The sequence below is a fragment of the Miscanthus floridulus genome, chromosome 3 (genome assembly GCF_019320115.1).
Source record: "Miscanthus floridulus cultivar M001 chromosome 3, ASM1932011v1, whole genome shotgun sequence".
Taxonomy (NCBI): domain Eukaryota; kingdom Viridiplantae; phylum Streptophyta; class Magnoliopsida; order Poales; family Poaceae; genus Miscanthus; species Miscanthus floridulus.
In genome coordinates, this window is record NC_089582.1 from 123354324 (window position 1) to 123370404 (window position 16081).

Sequence of the window (16081 nt, forward strand, 5' to 3'; positions counted from 1 at the left end):
ATCCTAATACACGCTGGGGTCTTTGCCTTTGAAAAACAGTTTAGAACAGTGATTCTCATTGAGTTTGCACAAATCTATATTAGGGTCAGCTTACCTCGATAACAAAGGGTAGCATCGCCCCTGGAGCCACCCCAACCCCTCTCCATTGCCTTAGTTTATCTCGATAACTTTGAAGACAATGAACTATACATGTGTTTTATGACCGATTGATCATTATGTAAACTAATGGATATTACTGAACTGAACAATACATTTATTAATGAATCTGGTTCCAATTTTAGGTGAGGAATTTGATAAAATGCAAAAATACTCATCAAATTCATGTGTTACAAAAATTCCCAAGTGCCGAATTTCATGTGTTAATAGTTAAGTTTTATAGGCCATAGGTTCTAATCATATGAATAAAAGAACATATAAAGAATACTTCATTCTATTAAATCAGGTATGTAGGTTCCTCCTTCCACCGCCAGCAACTCTACGATTTCACCCTGGATATATGTCGTTCGAGTCCATTGTGGAACAATCGCAGTTCCCACATCCTTCCATAGTAGGGAATCTTATATATCCTCCCTCAATTTATATTTTTAGGCATTGTTACATAATTCTTCTTATAATCCTTTTGAAATGTACGGTAGAGAACTGAGCCAATTAATTAGATGGCTCCAAGATTCACTATGGTTCCTTGGAGTTTAGTCCATCAATGATGTGACAAATATATTCCATAATGGACACTTACGAGAAGATGCCATATCAATTTCGAAATAGGTGGTGTACAGATTTTTGTTATGGGGAGCAACATGCCACACATTGGTAAACTGAGAGAAATGCTACAACATCTTGTTTAAAGGCGCTTAAGGATAATGGATACTCTGTGCCTGACTTCTCAATATTTTGATTGCGTGCTTTACATTTGAGCAATCACGCCTGACTTCTCAATATTTTGATTGGTGCTTTACATCTGGGCAATCCAGATGTGGCAGCACAGTGAAAGGATTGCTCGGCTTAGCCTAGCTGATGTGTGGTACATATACAGTCAAAGGGGTGCTTAGAGTGTGTTGCTGTTGTTCTTATTATCATGATGATGATGACGACGACGACGATGACGATGATGTTTACATTGATGGTTCTTAATTATATTCTATTTGTTTACACCACTTATATATTCCCGATAGTGATTTCACCTATGCTACTTGTAGCTCTTGCAGTCAATATTCTACAACAAGCCATGGCGCAACTCGGGTGCCGTTGGTACTATATGTGTAGGTGCAACGTTCACTACACATAGATGACTAGCAGAGTCATTTGTATTTTGCTTTGGAACCTAACCCATTATAATACCAATATGTTCCATCTATGTTAGTCCATGTGCTATATGTCGTGTGAATCATGAGAGAGTGTACTATCATGGGAATGGTCCATATGCCCCTAAGATGATGTGAGGTGCTTGTTTGGACATTTTTCGCATATAAGAAGTGATTGCTTTTTTTACCTATTCAAAATTGATGGAAAAAATCTTTGAAAAATGAGGAAAATATTGGCTACAAAATTTCATTGAGTAAGAATGTTTCATCGAAATTTATTTGTTTACTAACAAGAGATGACATTGTTTTGTATTACTTTGCAGTCAGATGTCTTTGTCTAACTATGGAAAGACTTAATGAAGAATAACATAACATTGTATAACTACAGATGGACATTTTTCATCTTCTAAAATTAACGTTACTGATCTTCTGATTTGAACATTTCAATTTCTGCAGGAAACCGTGCCGAATTTTCTCTGAATTTTGCAGCGTTTAATGCGACTCACTTCTGATATTTTTTTTTTCATGCGAAGCAGCTCTAGTCTGCCCTTAGCCCAAATTTCCATGCCTCACAGAATGATTTTGGCAAGGGACCTAATTGCTTGTTGCCATCTGCATATTCATCCAGTACGGCACCACATCCACGTATCTCTGAATTATCATGGAAGTCTAGCCCTTTTCTTCCGAGCAGTAACTTGCACATGCCAACACATGATCTTAGTATACTCCCTTCGTCCCAAAATCAATGTCATTATTATGAGATACGAGCAGGTCAAACTTTATTGGATTTGACTAGATTTGTAAAAAATATTAATAACGTTTATATCTCTAAATAAGTATATGATAAAAATATATTCAACGATCTATCTAATCTAATGATACTAATTATGCACCATAAATATTAATATTTTCTTATATATATTTGGTTAAAGTTAAAATTGTTTGATTGCTTCTTGAGAAGCGAGAATAATGACCCACTAGCTAACAGGTTTTTATCTGTTGCACTTGGCTTTTCTATCTATGAATCTATGCCAGCACACTAGTTTCCGATTACTTACAACTCATAAGCACCACCTGTACACAAGCTACATGTTTTCATCTGCTGCATTTATTTGCTTCCATTAATCATCTACGAACCCATACCAGCCTACTGGTTTCCGATTACTTACAACTCATAAGCACCACCTGATACACTAGCTATAACATGTTTTGATATGCTGCATTTATTTTTGCTGCCTTTTTTCGTCTATGAACCTATACCAGCAGTCCAGCACACAGGTTTCCGATCTGTGGCCGGCCGGCGGATGACCACCAGCGGCTGGACTCATGCAGTCCGTGGGTCCAGGCTTCCAGACTCTCACGCAAGACAAGCAAAAAAAATGGTTGAAAGAGAGCACAGTGCACACCACATCCCGGGTGGGCCCCGCCCCCACCCGGTTCGCATGCACGAGAGGAAGGCTTGCCCTACAGCACCATGCACGTGGAAGGCTGCTGACGTCACTACAGCTAGTACAGCGGCAGTAGCAGACCTCTCTCGCTGGCCGCCTCCGTTTGTCAAGGGCTCACCCTTCTGCCGCTGGCCGCTGCCCTTTCCCCAAAATAATCCGATTCCCAGGCCGCATCGACTTCCAAGCCCTAGCCACCAACCTTCCATTCCGGCCATCCGATCGACCACCTAGCTAGCGACCCCCATTCCCGAATCCTTACGCCCGCCGTATAGTACTCATCGCGCCGCCTCCATAGTCTCGCTGGTTCGCCGGAGAGCTTGCTACGGACCTCGGGTTCATAGTCTTGGCTGCCTTACCTTCTCGCTGTGTCGATCTGCGAAGCATGGCCTCCGGATCCAGCTCTCAAGGCAGCTCTCGGGCCCCCGCTGGAGCTCCTCCGGCAGCGGACGACGCCCACGTCGCCCCCCAACCCAGCCTCAACCCCGAGTTCGTGGCTATGCCGGCCACGGAACTCATCGCCCACCTCAAACGCCACCTCCGCACGGCCGACTTCGCCGACGCGGCGCTCGTGTTCGCCGCGCGCGAGCGCAGCCTCGCGGAGGCCGAGCAGCTTGTCCGCGTGGGCGACAAGCGCGTGGACAGGCTGCTCGAGGGGATCAAGGCACGCGACGCTCAGATCCACCAGGCCGCCGTGACGGAGGAGAGGCTGCGGGCCGAGATCCGCCCGCTGCAGCAGCCCAGGGCGGCCGACGCCAAGGCGCCCCCGCTGCAGCAGCCCAGGGCCGCCAACGCTAAGGCGCGCGTGCGGCATGGCTCCGGACCCAGCGGGTGCGGCCTCACGCAGCAGGTTGTCCGTGCTAGTAAGCGCGTGCGCTACGACGACGCCGGTGTCGACACCATGCCTGCTGCCAGGGGCGAGGTGGGCGGCGGCGTGCCTAGGACGACGAGGTCGTATAGGGCGCTGAGGATGAACGCCTCATCAGCATTCCCAAGCTCCGGTGATGAAAGCGAGGGCTTCGACACCGGCGTCAATACCACGTCCAACGAGGGCGAGGTCGGCGACAACGTGCCGTGGTATAGGTCGCTGAGGATGAACGCCTCAACTGGTTTCCCAGGTCGTTCCGCGCGGCTGGCCAAGCAGCCGCGCCGCAGGAGCTGATTGATTCTTTGTGGTATGATGCATTATATTATTATTTTTATTTCCTATTAATTCAAATCAAGGACTAAATAGATTTGCATTAGCACTGTTTTCTTTCTCCCGTGTTAGTATTTTTTAATGTTTATATTTATTAATTTAGTTAGTTCAACATATATGTTTTTTTGGAAATACATATATGTTAGGCAAAATTTGTCACATCACACTGAAAATGACTTCACTTTAGTCGTGGACATCGAAAATAGCGAGGTTTGCTGAAGGACACTGTGATTCTTCTCAAATTTGCCGGTGAATACAACACCCAATAAAATATTTATTTCTGATTTTGGAGGAGAGGGAAGAGCAATGACATATCATTTTTGCCCCCTTCCTCTTTCTTCTTCCTCTCTCTCTCTTCTTCTCCCCCCCTCTCATGCTTGGATGCCTCAGTGCCCAGATGCCCGGCATGGCAGCGCCCGGTGCCCAGTGCCCCGCCGGCCGTCTTGATTGGACGAGCACCCGCGTACGCCACGTCCGGCCACTCGTCTCCGAGATTCTACTGTCCCACGACCTCCTCCCCACCGCGCACTCCCTCTCTACCTCCCTCACCATGCGCAGCGGCCTCTCCGTCGGGCACGCGTTGCACGGGTACATCGTCAAGCTGGTGCTCTCTAGGGACTCGCACGTGGCCACCACGATGCTGGGTATGTACGCGCGAGCTAGGGACGCGGCGGCGGCGCGCGCTTTGTTCAACGGGATGTGGCCAGACTCGCATGTGAAATACGCACCTCAACACGAAGCCTTCCGTGGGGGCTCGGAGATTGCCACGGTGGCTGCAATTCATGGATAGAGAGCGGCACATATTGGGAGAAAGAAGCAGTGAACTCGCGCTTTTGTTGCGGGAGAGAGGTGTAGGAAGGATCCAGATTCTGGCTACACCCGGAATGACGATGTCGCTCGAATCCTCTTGGCGTCCTTGTGAGCTAGATCGACTCGACTCGCAAGCTCTCCAAGTTGAAGGTGGAGGCGGTGGAAGGCTTGGGCACGGGCCGGATTCAGTGCGGGTTGATTCAGACCTGTTGTTCAATGAGAGGGGAAGAGGAAATAGGCAGGGGCAAAAATGATATTCCACCACTCTTCTCTCTCCTCCAAAGCTAGAAACGAATATTTTATTAGGCGCGGTGTCCACCAGTAAATTTCACAAGAAGCAAAATGCCCTTCAGCAAATCTCACTATTTTCGGTGTCCACAAGCAAAAGGAGGTCATTTTCACAATGTCATATGGCCAATTTTGCCTATATGTTAATGTTTCTTTTTTTGGCAAAATCTAAGGCAAGAGATCCAATTTCACCCACTCAATGGTGGTGCATATTTTTAAGAATCCAATTGAAAATTTGAACTTTCAATTTGAAATTCTGGAACACCGTTGGTGCATATCACAAATTGATCTTATATTTTAATCTAGAAATGTTTATTATGTTCCCCATAAATGAAATTTAGAATATTATATGTACTTTTATTTATAACTATATACTAAATGGGATGCTGAATATATAGCGTGAGCGTGTATTTTAGTTAAGCATACATGACAAAGCGTTAATAGCATGATAAGAAAAATACAATTATGAACTAGACTAATTATGAAGTTTTATTTTATTCACTTCAATTTTGGCAGTTCAGCGTTGGTGTGTGGGAACTTCTTTGCAGATCAATCGTCTGGACCATTTGGAAAGGAGTACATAGCAATTTGGGAAACTTGATGCCATCAGCTGTTGTCTCAAGCTTCCCCTTGACAACAACAAAAATAAAAGAAAACTTCCTAGTCGAATCTAATTAGGCATCTGCAATACTGATCGATTACTCTAGGTCCTCTCGGAACCATGGGACTTTAAGTTGAATAATGTGAACTCTCTTTAATTTAATTCATGTATTAGTATGTGCTGTACTTTTTCATCTTTGTGCTGTTAATGACGGTGATAATATGGCATATATATTGTCTTTTTACATGCATTGCAAGGGTTTTATTGTCGGTGCCGTTGAAGTACCAATCGAGAACGATGCATACTGGTTTTCTTGTGAATGTTGATCATCACACATGGAATCACCTGAAAATTTAGCTTCCTGTGAAATCTTGGTGGTGACAGAGGATGCATGACGCCATCTCTCGTTGCAGCAGACCGCCTATGATTCCTTTATTTCCCAGGAAATGTATCTGTGCCTATAGTGTGCTTAACCATTTGTGTGTGATCTACTGCTTAGCCATGTCATATGTAGCTCAGATGAAAAAAACAATACTAGTGTTTGAATGTTGATGTTACCACGCCAATTGGAAATAATAATGAAGTAGACGTTGATAAATTTCACTGGGATGCAATTTGTTCCAAAATGGTTGAAATTTTAGTGAAATAGTCCTAGAGAAGATATAAGTGTATAAATGGACTATTATTTTGATCTGATGGTTAAATGCAATTATGAACACATGTTTTAGTAAAAACAAATAGAAGAGTTGTTTTCAAGAAATATGTGTGCATCAGGTATTAGATCTTGTGGTTAGATATAAGGCCTAATATAAAATTTGGCACATTAGTGCCCCTGAATTTCTGGGATGGCTTTGGCCAATGGACTTTAATTTTCTTGTTTGGTGACTGCAAAATTGCAGTAGCTATATTGTTGGAGCTAGACCTGTTGCGCAAGGAGTAGGAATGGGAGATGGGTGGCCGTGGCTTGAATGCCCAGCGACGAGGTGGCGGCACCGTGCTCGGCGCCGAGTAGAGGCTAGGACGAACACACGAGAACAGAGAGCGACTAAAACGCCAGGGAGCGAGAGAGATTAATCTCAATCTCTGGCTAAACCTTCCTTAAGAAAAGTGTTCCAAACTTATACAAGAATCCTAACAACCAATCTGCTAACTTTAAGGACTTAACAAACTAAGATAAATATCCTCCCTAAACATTCGGAGGAAGCAGCTACCCTGGACGACGCAGCTACGGCGTACTCCAGGTGGTGACTGCGCTCTCGTGTTCACCACGCGGCCAACCCTTCAGCCACTAGCCTTGCCGCCGCGCCGATAGACATTGCCAACCATAACATATATACTTTCCAGTGGGTGAAATATGCTGATAGTTATGATATAGCTTGAGCTGGTATAGGTAGAGAACAACGAAGCTGCAGATCAGAATGTGATTGCCATGAATTTGAAATTAACTGCCATGAATTTGAAACACTACAGAGGTTTATTTCAAAAATATTAATTCTTTGACCAACTGCATACAGTATGATCTAGTTGTCCTAGTGATCTGTTCCAATCAATCTGACTTGATTTGATCATTAGAGATGTACCTCAGAATTTGGGACCCTTTATGAATTGAAAAATGGTCTATATGAAGAAATCAAACTACTAATATATATATATATATCGACAAAACAATTTTCTCTATTCAATTCAATTACAACTGTCACTACTATAGAATTGGACATCACTGCCGGTCTCATCACTGCCGGATTTGCGAGAACCGATAGTTATGTACTTTCGCTGCCGGTTCTGATCTTGAAAATGAGAAAATGATTGGGGCTAGACTAAAACCGGCAGTGAAAGACCACATCACTGCCGGTTTTGTGGCTTGCACCGGCAGTGAGTTGGCGGCCACTTATCACTGCCGGTTCTAGCCAAGAACCGACAGTGATTTGGTGCTACCACCGTCGGTTCCAGCTAAGAACCGACGGTGACAAAACGATAGTACAAAGAGCTGGCGCCGTCCTCTTCTTTCTCCTCTCTTCCATCCCGAGCATAGAGGCGTGCGTTTGGGCCGCTCCCTCCATTGTTGCGGCCGCTCTTCACCGTGAAGCTAGTTCTTGGATTTGGAAGAATGTCTTGATTTTTTTGCTTTAAGGTTAGTAACAAGCATTCAATCCTTTGATTTTCTTGCTTAATTAGTGTTGTTTTGATGGCTATATTGCTTGATTCACATTCTAGTTCTTTCTCCTTTCTAGAGAGCACTTTTCTAATTGGACTTTATGCAAGGCTTCCAAGCAAATTATGGTAAATCCATCATCCAAAAGGTTGGTGTATATGAACATATTTAAATTCCTAGCTAATTATTACATGGTGGTCAAGATCGTCATTGTTAGTATGTGATGCTATAATTAGTTCTTAGGAGTAGAGTAGATTCTTTTATAATTTTGATGAGCAAATTAATCCATGTGTCACCTAACAACGCATTGTTTGGAGCTACATTGTTGTTCTTGATCATGTCTCCAATTTTTGTCTTTTTTTAAATTAGAGTCTCCATTTTTATGTGGCATGGAGTAGAATAATTGTTCTTCATTATTGTGCAATAATTGTTTTTTATAGGGCCATGATTTTTAATTTATATGGCCGAGGCTACTAATTTTAATTTTCCAATAATTAGTGTACAATAATGTTTTCCTAAAATGGGGTAACTAAATTAAATAAGTGTAGAATAAATGGTACTTTTGAGCTATAACTGTTGTTCATGAAGCTTGACTTCTTATTAATTTCTTTGTAATTATTGTCTCAATATTTTTTTATGCAGAGATGGATCGAGAGTGGATGCATATGTCCCGAACGAACAAGCGATACATGCATGGCGCCAGCCAGTTTATCACCGATGCCAAAGCCCATGCTGAGAATAGGAACACTATCTTCTGTTCATGCAAAGATTGCATGAATCAAAGGAAATGGCAGAAAACTGAGTCTATACGATCGCACTTGATTACCAAGAGGTTCATGCCAAACTATACAATATAGACTATGCATGACGAGGTTGATGTGAATATTCTGCAGGGAAACGATGATGATGTGGCCATGCCTGACGTAGCCATCCACGATGCTGATGAGGAACCCGGTGCCAACACGAAACCTATGGCCACAATTTATGATGTATTTAGGAACACGCTAGCTGACGACACCGAGGATAACGATGGCATTTCTCAGCTGCTACGTAATGTAGAGATCTGATGTCTTAGTAAAAGACAGCCGAGAAAGCTAGAGAAAATGTGACAAGATGGCAAAATACCATTGCATAAGAATTGTCCAATGAGCAAACTGAAAGCCGACATCATGCTGTTAGAGTTCAAATCGACAAACGGATTGAACGATAAATGCTTCAATCAGTTGTTCGGTACAATAAGGAAAATACTTCCAGAAAAAATAAGTTGCCTAAAAAGACATACCTAGCCAAGCAAATGATCCTTTAGTGGACAAACATGCCCTAAAATGCGTGAGCGATGAGAAACCCATGCATCTTTACAAAATCTTGTTTGTGATCCATCATTAATTTTTGAAGGAACCACGAGCCAAACCTGATCTTTTATTTTCATCCGAGCCTTCCAAAAATGAGTCATTGGTTTGCCAAGTTCCTTCTTCATTAAGCAAATTTACAATCCACTTGCTTGCTTAATAGACACATGGCACATGGCAAATAATTAACTAACTCATCGTTCGCTCATGGATACTTAGTTAATGTCGCAAGGGCAGAAAATTTCTGCCCCATTTCATTCGTAGCAAGGAGTATTGGTGTTCCTGCATTTCCATAATGTTATGTACGTCTAGGAAAGCTAATTAATTTCTAGGTAGAAAACCCGCACTCCTCCTTTGATACCTGAAGGATAGATATGACCAAGCCAGGATGCTAATTAACTAACTAGAAATTTAAAGTGCTAACATAAGTATGCAGTTCATTTTGAACATGTTTGGCCTACCTTAAAGAATAGGAAAAAGTCCATTTTGGCCCTCCAACTATGGCTGCAGTTTTTTTTCTAGCCCTCTAACTCGAAAACTAGACACGCGCAGTCCCTTAACTCTCAAAACCGTTTAAAATTGGCCCTCACGCCCATTCGACCGCGGTTTCGGCCCAGTCAACCCACCACGATGCGTGGGGCCGACTGTGATGACTGAACCGTCCACGAAGAGCGGAAGGGAGAGCACCAGGAGTGTGGAGGTTGTGGTGGGGTGAGCGCACAAGGCCCTGCGCCATTTATAGAGGGAGAGAGAGGGGAGTGAGCGGTGGGGAGAGCTCGGCCATCCGCCATCAATGGCGAGCGGTGGGGTGCGCGGGGCCGATGGTGCGCTAGAGGAGCCACTGCGCCGTCGCGTTGGAGGCCCACCATGCGGCACTGGAGGGCGCGTAGGTCAGCACCGAGACATCGAGGTCGCGGTACAGGTCACGCACGCTGTCCACGAGTAGGATCTTCCGGCTGACGACGTCGACCGGGGTCCACACCACTTGCGCGGCCACGGCAGCAGAGACACCGCCTGTGGTCGAGGCGGCAGCAGAGGCGGCCGGTTCCGCGACACCGATGCGGAGCGCAACGGAGCACAAGGCACTCTTGGTGTGCCTGTGCGTGAGCAAGGAACGGCGGAGCGCTCCTCCTCTCTTGGCCTCCACCTTGGGCCGCCGCCGCCGCCCTCAGTCTGCTGTTGTGGCTAGCCCCACAGCAGAGCTCTGCCTCAACTCGTCGAAGACCGCCACCGACCTCCCGCCAGGCCGAATAGGCTGAGCACCACCAGACCCGAAGGCCACCTTGGTCCATGGCCCTTCAAAGAAGCTGCTGGAGCTGCGCTCGCCGCAGCCGTCGCAGAACGGGCTAGCCACTGCTCGCCATCGCACTGGAGTCGAGCACCGCAGGAGGCCGCTCACCCGACTCCGCTCTGCTTTGCCGAGCCGCACGGGCCATGGAGCCCTACGCGACGAGGCCGCTGGAACGCCGTGCCCGCTCGTAGCCGCCCTCGCCTGCCGCGCCGTCGCGACTGAAGCCGCCATCGCGCCGAGACGGACGCTGCCTTGGGCCGCTGCGAGCCGCCGCCTTCATGCCAAGCGTCGTTGCCGCCCAGCTCACGTCGGAGCCTACTCCGCCGAGGCCCTAGGACCACTGCCAGCGCCTCAGTGCACTCTGCCCCCTCCATTCCGCCCTGCTCTCTCTCTCTCTCCTTCCCTCTCTGCTTTCGGTCGTTGATGTAACACCTCGGGTGTTTTAAATACTAAAACCTGCCATGTCATCATATGCATTGCAAAGCATTTGATTTTAGTGAAAAATTTTATGTGCATTCACTAAAACAAGTTTACCTTTATGTTATATGTGTTGACTTGTATAGCTTGAATTGAGTTAAAAATCTTTGTAGTGATTTGAATTTCCGAAAACCCTGTTTTTCAGTATTTAAACCCTACCCTGAAAACCAAATTCAAAATCTAAGCACATTTTGGGGTTGAGCCTAAAAGCAAAAGTGTAGATCTTGTCAAATGGTACAAAGTTTGTTTTTGGAGTTTTCAAAGTTGTTATATAAATTTTGAAGTAATTTGAAAAGGCGAAATGTATTTAATTGTCCCCTTTTGATCTTAAACTTGCATTTCAAAATGTAGACCGAATTTGGGTATGGTTATAAAAGAAAAGTTGTAGAATTTTGAATTTGGAACAACTTTTATTTTTAGAGATTTTTGAGTTACCATACAAATGTGAGAGTAATTTAAGAATTTAAAATGAGTGGCAATTCTGTAATTAGTGGGAACAGTGCCATCGGGCAGCTGTCACCGCCGGCGAGTTTCCTATGGCTTCCAGGCGCGCCCATGGCCTTCTCTGGCTTCGCGCTGGCACGAGCAGGCTGCTACGTGTCGTCTCCTTGCGTCTTTGCCGCCCTATAAAGCCTAGGCGTCGTCGCCGTTCTTCTTTTCTCCTCCTCTGTTTTCCAGTCACCGCCGCTATAGCTCCGTCGAGCTCTCGCCATCGACCTAGCGCCGTTGCCATCTCGGCAAAGCCTGTCCCAGCTTTGCCTGTTCCTTGCGCACCCAGCCAGCCAGCTCTGGTCACCTGACTTCGTCGGGAACCGCCGCTCGTCGCGTTTCTTCTTCGCGGCCGGTAGCATCACCGTCAGATGCGCTTCACCGTGGCCGTGGCTCTCCGGTGAGCCGCTGCTCTTGCGAAGCCTTGTTTCAGTTTCGCCTTGATGCCGTACTGCTTTGTGCCCAGTTGATTGGTCCTTTTGCTCATCACAGTCACCGGAGCATCGCCGTCATCGTCACTTGCTCCGCCGTGGGTGCTGTGCACGTCGAACCGCTTCACCGTTGCTCCTCCGATCTTGCTCTCTGCTCAGTCGTGTTCGGGGTGAACTGCTGAACCTTCCCGTACTATTTATTTAAGCTCTACCGGTCTCACGTCGCCGACGTAGCACAGCAGCACCACCGTGTCCGCCATGGCCGTCGGCAAGCTCGTGCACCGCTGTAATTAGTCTCGATAGTACACTCAATCGATGCGGGGTGATGAGGGGAGTGTGTTGGTACTATCGCCGTCGCCGTTGATCCCACCAGCGGCGAGAAATCACTGGTCAGCGCGTGTATCGCCGTGGTCAGCGCGGGAGGAAGGGGATGACAGGTGGGGTCAAGGTGTCAGTAGCGGTTTGATTTGAAAATGGAATTTTTCTTTTTCAGAAATGAATGAATAGTGTATACTTTTGTTATTTTTGTGTAGAATTAATTAGAGCTCCAAAAATTATGAAAAGTTTTGTGTGACCTCTCTGTGATTTATATTATTTAGGAAAAATATGAAATGTTGTTTTTTAGTACTGTTTGAATGTGATAAAAATTGCTCAATTAATTAATAAATGGGTTTTCATGATTTTTCTAGGCTTAATTAATTATCCAAAAATTATGAAAATTGTTTTGCCACTTAGTTATCATGTGATGAACCTTTACAAAAATTTTGAGCTCAATGGGAACAAGTTGATTTATTTCATAATTTTTAATTAAATAATTAATTCATAAACGCAAATAGTAACCTTTAATGACCTAGGTTTTTGTTTGAATTTTTGGATTGAGTGATGACCTTGGGTCATTAGTTGGTAATGATCCTTGGCAATTGAAATAAGTGTTATAAAAAAGGTTTAGTTAGTCTTGACTTGTAACTGTACCGCGAAGGAAAGTTGTATTCAAGTTTTTAACTTTCGCATCCATCATCAAGCATCATGTTTTGTATCCCGCATCATGTTAAACATGGCATTGTTACTACGTGTAGTGAACGAAGGTGAGCACGTGGTAGTTAATTAAGTTGCGGAGGAAGTTAATCCGTCTGTTGAGGTCGGATTTGATAATTGTGGAACGTCTCCGGAACCTGACTTTTCCATGAATCAAGGCAATCCCCGGATGCATTTAAACCTACCTTGTGTTTTACAAATTTTTATAGCTTTTGCTTTTATTTACTACATTAAGTGATTAGGAGTCAAGTGAAAACCTAATTGGTGCATTGCCAACCTTGTCTTTTCATATCTACCTTGTTACCAGTTTTACTTCGTAAATGCATAGTTATGCTTAGCCATGCTTAGACAGATAAAAGTCGGGTGATTTTCTGTCACCTATGAGTTTTAAATGGATACTTGGTTACGTTTGGTCACTTATGTTATCATGAGATATGAGCATGTGGAATAATAAATCTAGATCGGGCGGACTTGGTGTGTGAGAGCCACAAGACATGGAGGTCTTGTGAGCGAGTTCTTTCTGCCTGTGTCGATTAAGAACCGTCCGTTGTTGAACTATATGAGATGAGACTTTGTAGTACTAACCACATACTCCGGTAAGCCTTAACTTGGCGATTCTATTACGAGAATGGCTACTCGCGCACTGGGAGTGGAGAGATGGCGGGAATAGCGTGTACCCACGTGGCAATGGGCTGGATTGGTGGAGTACTGTATTCTCGGGTGGCGCGGACCCGTTCTTGTTTTAGAAGATCCAAGGGTAGATTGGTATATGTAGGTCAGGGACCTGCATATGTCGTGTGGTCTGGAATCCCCAGCTGGGTTTTTAATCGGTTCGAAACGTCGTTGCTCCTCGGTTATGGAGACTCAACTCTCTGTTCATCATCGTAGTTAATAACTGAAACTTGAGTAAGGTTTGAGAAAGTGTTGGATATGAAGTTTTATGATCTCATTACGGATTATGTCAGCTTTGTATATGATCTTTTCGAAGATAAAAATGTTGATATAAAGAATCTTGTTAGAGAGCTTTTACGCAAAAGAATTTTGACTATTGCTAAAGCCATACCTTGAATCCCTGAGCCTGCATTCCTGAGTCTTCTCAGTTTTAATTCCGGTTAAGTCTTGTTGAGTACTTTTGTACTCAGGGTTCATTGACCCTTGTTGCAGGTGAGCCTCATGAGCAGGTCTGTTTTGGACCGTGCTGCATGACTGTTATTCAGGTCGATGACGATAAGTGAATGTGTGATCCTTGGGCATGATACTTATATTGTGTGTTTGTATTATGTTACTAATGCCACTCCACTACTACTATGGTTTGTAATAATTATCGAACTTAGTTTGTAAGGTTTGAAACAACTGGTTTGTAAACTAAGTTATTGTAAGACTTTCGCTAATTTACTCTGATGCAGATATTTGAATAAATGTTGTAATACTGCAATGACTCTGTAATGGGATCCTGCTCGGAAATCGTGGATGATTCGGGGTTCCCCGAGGACACCCGACAGTCTTCTTAAGTTACCAGGAACATATGCATAGTCGTCAGAAGTCGTTGGACAGTGACAAGTGCATGTGGGTCCTATAATTTAGGAGGTTCTGCCACAGTTGACCGCGCGATTGTCGTGAAGGAATGAGGACTGGACCGAAACTGCGGTCGTGGCGGGTTGACTGGGCCGAAACCAGGGTCAAATGGGCGTGAGGGTCAATTTTAAATGGTTTTAAGAGTTAAGGGACTGTGCGCGTCTGGTTTTCGAGTTAGAGGGCTAGAAAAAATCTGCAGCCATAATTAGAGGGCCAAAAATGGATTTTTTCCTAAAGAATAAAGGTCATTAGCTGGGTGGAAGCTTGAAATAAAGTAGTATAGCAGCAGCAGCAGCGAGGTAACTAATGCGAAAAATCGGAAGCATCGTCTTTAATCAGGCCAACATGTAGGATGTACGTTGTGCCACTATCTTCCATTGCGCATGCTTGGATAAGCACTAATTCATGCATATAATCTCAAGTCAAGTAGTTGAACGCCAACAAAAAGAAAAAGAGAAGAGCAGTAGTAAGAAATGGATTTTTGAAGCTGTGCCACACTGTGAGCTCAAATAATCGTAGACGACTAGACGTACGTGTGCCCGCTCAACAAGGTCATGCATGGTGAACTCAATAGTCAGAGAGGTTCTTATGCACGACGTTGCTCTGCCCAGCTGGGAGGGGACGAGCCGATCGACGAGGGTTTCCGATCCACTTCCTTCCCAACAAAGGCTCGGTCATGCAGGATTGCGATTGTGAGCTCGCTGGCGTGTCCTTCTACTGCACAGGATTTTTTGTTCGCTTCGTTCCAAGCAGAGAGCGTGACAACGATCGCCAGCTCTCGTCCAGTGCTGTTCTGCATGCACCTGCCAAGAAAACGAGCCCACTGCGCTGCGCCGTCCAGACCGCACACAATTTGTGGACCCACGCGTCCACGCCCACGCCCACCTGGTCTCAGAAAAGAGGCCGACCGCGTGGTCCACGACAGATCTAGGTCTGCAGCAGCCAGCAGCCAGCAGCCAGCAGCCAGCAGCAGCAGCCGCTCGCCGCCGCCTTCATTTCCGCTCCCTGCCCCAAATTCCGCAAGCCGCGCCGCCGCCACCACTACAAACAAACCCTAGCCGGCCCGAGCCTCAGCTCCGATCCCCACTCAGTCCATCCGAACCCCGAGAGAGCGCTCCTCCGGCCGGCCGGCTCCTAATCCTATACGTGCTCGCCGTCGCCGCCGCGGGATCCGGGAATCGATCGGGCTTCTCGTCGCGTCGATCCCCCCGAGCTACCACTGCGAGAGCATGGCCTCCGGATCTCGTGGTCGCGGCCAAGAAAGCGCCAGCTCCGGCCCCGGTGGCGACGCTCTGGACACCCTCACCAACCCGACCTCGCGCACCTGCCGGCCGTGGACCTCTCTGTGAATTATTGGGAAGCGTTATCACTCCTGTAGGAGCCGCGTGTGTTAATATAGGGAGAAAGAGCCTCTCCCGTGGCTTGCAAGATTGGATCTCTGATTGCTATTCTTATCCAGCGTTTACAACAAATATGGAAAGCCTATATACGGTACCTCCTAGTTAGCCGTGATTTCCTAACAACTAGAGATCGAGTCAATTACAATTATGCATGTTTCCTTGTCATGCACGTTAACACATGCACACAGCTATCGCTAACATCCTCCCTCAATCTCAACCTGCCATTCCAAGGTTCAGAT